This window comes from Myotis brandtii, unplaced genomic scaffold (genome assembly GCF_000412655.1).
Source record: "Myotis brandtii unplaced genomic scaffold, ASM41265v1 scaffold78, whole genome shotgun sequence".
In the NCBI taxonomy this organism is placed as follows: Eukaryota; Metazoa; Chordata; class Mammalia; order Chiroptera; family Vespertilionidae; genus Myotis; species Myotis brandtii.
The window spans coordinates 339,136-345,069 of record NW_005371131.1 but is presented as its reverse complement, the minus strand read 5'-3'; positions in this window follow the sequence as shown (position 1 = coordinate 345,069).

Below are 5,934 nucleotides of genomic sequence, written 5' to 3'. Positions count from 1 at the left end.
GGGGGCGGGAGGGAGGGCTCTCACCTGAAGACTGGAAACCTCTGTGCATGGAGAGAGTTCTGAGCCCAGGTTCACTGTGCAGCTGGCTGGCAATGAGGCTGCAGTTGCGGTTTGGGTGATGATGAGGGCAAGAAGGCAACAGGGTGGCAAGGTGATGGTCGTTGACACATGCAAAGCACTTCACAGTTTGTAAGGCACTTTTACACATGGTATTTCACGTACTTGGTGAAAGCTACTCTGAGGGGTGCTGTTCCCATCTCCGAGACCCAGACGGGAGAGGGATTTCCAAGATCACACAGCAAGTTACTAGCAGAGCTGGAAGCGGAACCCAGGAGGCGCCAGCACCCAGCCCTACGTGCGTCCACCTGGCTGCGCTGTAGGAGCTGGGAGGCTTTGCCTCCTGTTCGCCCTGTAATCGTGGCAGCCACGCCAACGGGAAAGCTGAGAGGGAATGCCCAGGGCTGTTCAAGCCGCAGTTTGTGACCACAGCCCGGGGCTGGGGAGCGGTGCCTGCCCGATGCCCTCGGAGTGCCCGCGCAAGGACGAAGAGCGTCTCGTCGCTCCCCTCCGCACTCGGTCAGCCGCGCTCCAGCGTGGCTCAGGTTCACGAATCCGGGTTCCGGGTCTTTGACTTGCCGCGCGAGGCGCAGAGCCTGCGCCGCTTGCGGAGAGTGGCTTTTGGAACCGAGAGACACCTGTCGCCCTCGGGCAGGAGAGGGGGCGTTGTGCTAGGGTTGTTAGGTTTTTCCTTTCCGTTTATTAGGGAATAACTTAATACATACATCTTAAGAGTGCAGATGGTTTTACAGATATAAAACCCGTGTAACCACCACTCAGATAAGACACAAAACACTTCCAGCGCCCCAGGAATTTTTAATTGTCCTTAATTTTTAATTGTCGGCCACAGACTATTTTTAATTGTCCTTTTTGCACTTCTCCGGGAATAGGGAATAAACCGGCGAGGGAGGATCGCCTCTGAGAACACAAAATTTCCGTGTCCTCTCCCAGCGCTGCACCGGCCTTGTCGGTGGTGCACAAAGCACGGTGGATACTGAGCTAACCTAACACCCTATGAAGTCAGTACTATTTGGTTTACACCCAGGTTACCGATGAGAGCACCATGACTTATTGAATAAATTGTGTAAATAGTGGAGCTTGAGACGCCCAGGAAGGTCTTCCTCACCTAGATGTTTGTCTCCCCCCTACCCTTCCCTGGTCGTTGGCCTCTTTTATTTTTTATTTAATCTTTTGGTCTTTTTAAAAAATATTTTGTGTTGATTTCAAAGAGGAAGGGAGAGCCCTAACTGGTTTGGCACAGTGGATAGAGCATCGGCCTTCGGACTGTAGGGTCCCGGGTTTGATTCCGGTCAAGGGCACATGCCTGGGTTGCGGCTGGATCCCCAGTGGGGGGTGTGCAGGAGGCAGCCAATCAAGGATTCTCTCTCATCATTGATGTTTCTCTCTCTTCCTCTCCCTTCCTCTCTGAAAATCAATAAACATATATTTTTTTAAAAAAGAGAGAGAGATAAACATCAATGATGAGATCCTGCAATCCAAACCAGGGATATGCCCTTGAAAGGAATCAAACCCAGGACCCTTCAGTCCGCAAGCCCATGCTCTATCCACTAAGCCAAACCAGCTAGGGCGGTTGGTGGCCTCTTTTAAAGAGTGATACAACATCATTGATGTTTCTTTGGCTCAGTGGATAGAGCGTCGGCCTGCGGACTGAAAGGTCCCAGGTTTGATTCCGGTCAAGGGCATGTACCTGGGTTGCGGGCACATCCCCAGTAGGAGATGTGCAGGAGGCAGCTGATCGATGTTTCTCTCTCATCGATGTTTCTAACTCTCTATCTCTCTCCCTTCCTCTCTGTAAAAAATCAATAAAATATATTTTTTTAAAAAGAGTGATACAAATAAAATGCACTGGGCGCCCTGGCCGGGTGGCTTAGTTGGTTGGACCGTCCTCCCATGCACCAAAAGGATGCGGGTTTGATTCCTGCTCAGGACACATACCTAGGTTACCGGTTCGATCCCCGGTGAGGCCCCTGCGGGATCAACTGATAGATGTTTCTCTCTCCTCTCTCTCTCTCTCTCTCTCTCTCTCTCTCTCTCTCTCTCCATCTCCCTTCCTCTCTCTCTAAAACTCAATAAATTTTTTTTTTTTACAAAATCAGTGGAAACATAGCCTCAGGTGAGGATTTTTTAAATGCGCTGGGAGAGCGGTTGGTATCATATCTCTGCGCAGTTGTGTGTGTAGTTCCTTCTACTTGGGACTCTACCCTCTTCCCCAGGTTTTGTCCTTGAGGCAAGCAAACTCCTACTCATGCTTCAAAACCCACCAGGGCATTCTCTGAAGCCTTCCTAACTGAAATCTTCCCTGGCGACTCCCCCCAACCCAGGGTAAGACTCTCTCCTCTGTGCTGCGTCCAACACATGCACCAGCGCCCACCTCCCACCGCGTCCCAAGGGCTCCTCGAGGCGCCTCTAAGCTCAGCCCGCAAGGCGCCTGGCACACAGTGGGTCTTCAATAACTGTGCTTGGAACTGAGAGCGGAGAAGAGGTTTGGGACCCTTGGTTTCTCCTCTCTGTGCAAATGGGGCCGCCGTGGCCCTGCCGCCTGTTACTCAAAAGGTGCTGAGCTTCGCGCGGACACCTGGGCAGGACGGCAGGAAGGGAAAGGCTGCCCTCAGCCCACCCCGGCTCAGGTAGGGAATGGACTCGCCCGCGCCTCGCGGGCTGCACCTCGGGGCTGCCTGGGGAGAGTTCATTTCCCCCCACGGGGGAGCGTCCCCTCGCCGAGGCCAGAAGAACCTACAGCGGCCCCTGGGGACCCGGAGGGAGACACGGGAGCCCGGGCCCACAGCGCCCCCTTCCCTCCAGGCCCCTCCCCTGCGAACGGCACCGATTACGTGGTCGCGTGTCCTCAGGATGGTGACTTTGAAAGAACCTACAGCGGCCCCTGGGGACCCGGAGGGAGACCCGGGAGCCCGGGCCCACAGCGCCCCCTTCCCTGCAGGCCCCTCCCCTGCGTGTCCTCAGGATAGTGACTTTGACGTTCCATCCACGCTTTCCTTCCACACAATTGGAAGCACTTGACAGGATGTTGAATACGGTGGGAAAATATGCAAAGAGCTAGGGCCAGGAAGGAAAAAAGATGGCACGCACTTCTTTTGTGTGTGTGTTTTTTAAATATTAAAAAAAACACACACAAAAGATTTTTTAAATATTAAAAACCAAAAGAAGTATGTGTAATCTGACTTTGAACATATGTTCTGCTTTATTAATTATTTTTTAAAAAGAATCCTTGCCTTTGAGCTGAAGGAAATGTCTCTCTGGGCTTCCCCTCCATCGAGCTTTTACCGCAGACACATTTTAAGTGTCAGGAACGTGAGGCGCTGGGGGGTGAGGGACTTGCCTGGAACCACCTGGCAAAGGGGAAATCGTGTGTGATGGTGCAGGTGGCCGGGGTGCTGGCATGGGCCACAGCCAAGGGTTTCTAATGAGGAGGACTTTCCCTCTACTCCGGAGAAGGGGGAGGTGTGTTTGAAAAATGCTCCACCTGGAAGATGGGCTGGATCTGAACAAGGCAGGGCTGATTACTAAGGACAGACAGGGTGGTAGAAGTGTGGGAAGAGATCTATGCGACCTGGGGAAGCAAGAGACAAGTTTGAGCCTCAGTTCCCTCATCTGTAAATTGGGGGAGATGAGCTCCCGGTCTTGAGACATAGGGAGTATCGATTCCATAGGGAAGACTAGATACAAAGAGGCCTAGGGACCGGTCAGCAGTACTTCTGTCTTCATTGTCCCCTTTAACAGATGGGAAAGCTGAGGCCCAGAGAGGGGCCATGGCAGGCTCAAGGCCACTGCGGCCCTAAGATCTTGGCCCTGGGGCCATGCCGCCTGGGTTCTTTCCCCTCTGCCTCGCCCCTCAGACCTCCCCTGGCCTTGGCCTGTCCCCCGGGGTCTCCCCTGGAGAAACAGGGAAGAGGAGGATCCTAGCCCTGCTCCCGCTCCTGCTGGCAGTGGGCGTTGCTGCTCAGGAGGACAGATGTTTCACCAAATGGCAAATGCACGTGCTTTCCCTGGTTTGGGAGGAGGTGGGCGCTGAGAGGGAGATGCCAGCCGGTTGGGCAGAGAGAACTGTAGCCACACCTGAGGTATTTAAATAGCCACCGCCTTCTCTGGGCACCAGCGGGAGGCATCTGGGCGGGCAGGGCTGGGGGAGGGGAAGGGGACAGAGCAGCTCATTCAGAACCGGTCACAGCCCCAGGATGAGTGCCTGGCTCCTCCCCCCAGAGGGACTTGGACCACCCACCTGGTCTAGGCCTCAGTGGCCATCACCGGCAAGGTAAGGACTTAGAGCCTGTCACCGGTGCCTGCTGAGGCTGAATGGAGAGAACCTGGTTTACTACTTGACTGCTATTGTCATCTCAACCTCTGTGCCAGGGCAGGAGTCCCCACTGCAGCATCCCTGGCAAATGGGCCCTCACCCCCTGCCCCCCACCTCCCATGACCGGGAACTCATCACCTCCCACGAAAACCCACTACATGTTGGAATCCAGGCTCCACTGTTCAGTGTCTGTGGGACCTTAAGCAAGCTACGTAACCTCTCCATGCCTCAGTTTCCCCAGTGCAAAGTGAGACTAATAACAGGACCTCCCTCGTGTTTAGATCAGTGCCTCTCAAGCTTTCCTGTGCACACAAACCACCCAGGGATCTTGTTTAACCAAAGATTCTGGTTCAGTAGGTCTGGGGTGGGGCCTGGGATGCTGCCTTCCCAGCAGGTGAAGCAGGTGTGTTGGTCCTTGGACCACAGTTTGAGTCTCCAAGGACTGCCTCGTACCGGAAGTCAGGATGAGGGGGCCATGAAGGGTCATGGGTAGAGGGGGTGGGAGGCCAGTAATTTAGGGAGAGATGAAGGTCTCCAGGGGGAGAAGGGAAAGGGGTGTGTGGTAAGGCCCCTTGGCTCAGGTGGTTCACTCCTACAGAGACCAAGGTCCAGAGAGGGTGGCTGACCTGCTCATGCCACACAGCACTGGGAGGACTCCTGCCCACCTGTGGTCATTCCTCCACCGCCCGGCCCCGCCCCGCCCTCCCAGCTCTCTGGCCAACAGCCCCCAGGCCCTGGAGTCTCTTCTGGCCTGTGCTCCTGTGTTCAGCTTGTCATACCAAGAAGGAAACATTAGTGAGGTCAACCTGACTCCAAACCTAAGAGCCGTTAGATACCATTGTTCCCGCCAACGGGTCAGGTCAAGGTGGCTACTCAAATAAACAAGTGTGTGTGGGGGGGCAGGCTCCTCACCCCACCAGGCCCAAGGAGGAGGTGTCCAACCCCGGGTGAGAACAACAATAGCCGTGGGTCACAATAGATGGGGTGCCTCCAACGCGAGAGGCTCAGGCCAGCACTGGCGTGAAGCTTCATGTTAGGGCTGGAGAGCAACACAGTCCTCAGGCCATTTGTGCGCTTCCAGCCACAGGAGAACCAGGAGCAGGAAGAACTTGCTGGACAGCAGGAGTCAGACCATATAAGGAACGGAAACTGCCCTAAAGACACCCGATCGCACACCTGCATCCACCCCACCTCCAGCCCAGCTCAGCCCCCAGACCACAGGGGACAAGGGCTTCCGGCCAGTGACTGCACCTAAGGATGGACTCCTGCTCCTGGCGGGGCCATCATCCACCCCATGGCCCCTTGGCCCGGTGCTGGCCAGCCCTCCCTTTGGAGATCCCATGCCCCAGCCCCTTTCCCTTAAATAAATTCAAATTTTCTTAAACCACCATCCGAGATGGCTCTTTAGCCTGCCCGCGTGCACCACCCCCTTTAACCTCTCACTCCCGGCCCCGGGGTCACTAGGGGCCACTGGCCTGCCCACGGCCACCTCCTGGGGGACCCCGGGTTCTGGGAAGGCAGAGCCCGGACTCGGCGGCCACCTC